Raw genomic sequence first — 2,306 nt, 5'->3', positions numbered from 1 at the left:
TTCTTTGAGTCATGAAAAATCTGCATAATTTACAGGTCCATTGCCAATTTATAAACAAGAAGAAATAAAAATAAAATCATAGAATATTTTAAAATATTTGACCATAAAGAAATTAAAGATTTGGTTCATCTTTTAAACTTTGCTTTGTCTCCTTAACGCTTTTTAACTGTTTGGATTAATTTCAATTTAAAAAAAAAAACTATGATAATTACTCAAGGTTTCATGTCTTAGGCTTTATTAAAATATTAACTAATTTATAATCCATGTCAAAAAGAATATTAAATTTTAATACTTTTATAGGAAAGAAAATTTCCATACAATGTATTGGAACAAGAGTGAGAACTAATAGTGAAAGACGATGAAAAAGGAGTGACGCTAATGAAATTAAATAAGATTTTTGACTATACCAAAAATTTGGTCCGATAATCTAATAATGGGTAGGGCTGGTAATATATACTCCCACGGATCAACCCGTTTGGATAAAGTTGTCTATCCTACCCGTAGCGAGTAGAGTAGGGTAGGGTACAAATTTGTCTGCAGATAGGGTCGGGTACGGGTTTAGGGTATACCATATTCTACCCTACCTACACTCTTAATATATTATATAATATATATGTAAAAGTTATGTATGTAGTGAAGAAAATGAGTCTTGTACTCACAATCTTTTTCTTATAAAAGCTTGAAATAATCACTAAGTTAGTTGATGATCATATTATTTGTAATTTTATGTTGGATTTCTTTAAGATTTTATTGTTTTTAATTTTAATTTAAACTTAGTTTTTTATTTTCTATTTTATTAATATGTATGAAATTTGGAATGGTTGAATTTTATATTTATTTGAAATTTTTTTTTGTTTCTACAGATAGGGTCAGGTAGGGTAGGGTTTAGAACTTTAGGGTGGGGGTAGGGTTAGGGTTGAGAAATTTTAACCCGCAGATAGGATAGGGTAGAGTTTTAAAAAATTTTTCAACCTGCGGGTAGGGTTAGAGTAGAGTCTAAATCCTACCCTACCCTACCCATTGACAGTCCTAATAATGGGAAAACAAAATGCATCACGAAAACAAAATGCATGTTCATATATATTTTTAGAGAATAGTATTTTAAAGGTTTAATTATTCTACAGGTCCTTGCAGTTTTATCGAATTTTTAGTTAAGTTCTTATACTTTTTTTCTTTTCAATTGAGTCTCTATACCATAAAGTTTTTTTCAATTTAATTCCTGTAGTGACAAAAACATTTAAAATAACAGAATATTTTATTAAAAAACGAATATTCTCACCATTAGAATAGAAGATCTAATTGAGAACACTTCCATATTTTTAAAATACTAAAAGAACCCTTGCCATTTTATTCCAAAGTCAAAGAGTCCTAGCTCTAATTCTTCTCGGAGCTCCCGTTGTCCCATCTAGCCGCATTTCCTATGCTCGTCATCCGTCACGTCTCGTGTCGTCGTCCGTCACATGCTCGTTGTCCCTCACATGCGCCATCGCCATCATTGCTCGCGTGTCTCGTCCACGGGTTGTCCGCCATTGCTGGTCGTCCGCCATTAGTGGACCCATCGCCTTGCTGCACCAGCCTTCGTCCCTCCCTTGCTGCCTGACTTGCTGGTCATCATCCCCATGTTTTTGCCTCTACAATAACAGGTGATAATTTCATTTTTTTTCAGTTTTTTCCAAGGTTGATTCCTTTAATTTAAGCATATGTGAATTTTTTTTATATAATGATTTATGAGCTTATTAGAAAAAAATATGGCACTGGTTGAATTGAAAACTTCAATAAAATGAATACAAACCATTATACTTACTTCTTGTTTTCTGACATTTTATTTTTTTTTATTGCAGATTTTTGTTGGCAATTTAGATGCAAATGTAATAGATGATCAGCTGTGACAAGTCTTTGGGCATTATGGAGAGTTAGTTCATGTGAAGATTCCATCCGACAAGAGATGTGGATTTGTGCAATTTACCGACAGATATTTGATGTTTGGTACTTTGGTATTTGTGTAGCGTTCAATTACTTTTTGCATAAGAAGGTCCTGCCTGTGATATGATTTTTAATGCATCAGGAATTGGGCTAAAGAGGCACTGAGTTTTGAATTGAACACTTTTAGGTGTGGAAAATGTTAGGCTTTCATGGGGACGGAGTCCTTCAAACAAACAGGTAATAAAACTTGCCTATAATTGTTGTCTTAGCTGTATGTGTCGTAATATCTTGCTGATTATTCATGAATTTTACATGATTTCAGACTCAAGCAGACCCAAACCAGTGGAATAGTAGTGGATATTATGGATATGCACAAGACAATG

General features: G+C 32.9%; 1 long non-coding RNA gene across 2 annotated transcripts; it reads left to right on the top strand.

The window, feature by feature from the left end:
- Positions 1,337-2,306, top strand: LOC110267995. Of its 2 annotated transcripts, none has more exons than XR_002355995.1 (3): positions 1,337-1,643; positions 1,842-2,160; positions 2,246-2,306. It is a non-coding gene; the product is annotated as an uncharacterized LOC110267995 (long non-coding RNA). The 2 variants fall into 2 exon arrangements; XR_002355997.1 differs by having other exon boundaries at positions 1,842-1,986; positions 2,066-2,300.

The sequence above is a fragment of the Arachis ipaensis genome, chromosome B02 (genome assembly GCF_000816755.2).
Source record: "Arachis ipaensis cultivar K30076 chromosome B02, Araip1.1, whole genome shotgun sequence".
Classification (NCBI taxonomy): Eukaryota; Viridiplantae; Streptophyta; class Magnoliopsida; order Fabales; family Fabaceae; genus Arachis; species Arachis ipaensis.
Note: the sequence above shows the minus strand (reverse complement) of the source record. Positions and strands in the feature narration are given on the sequence as shown.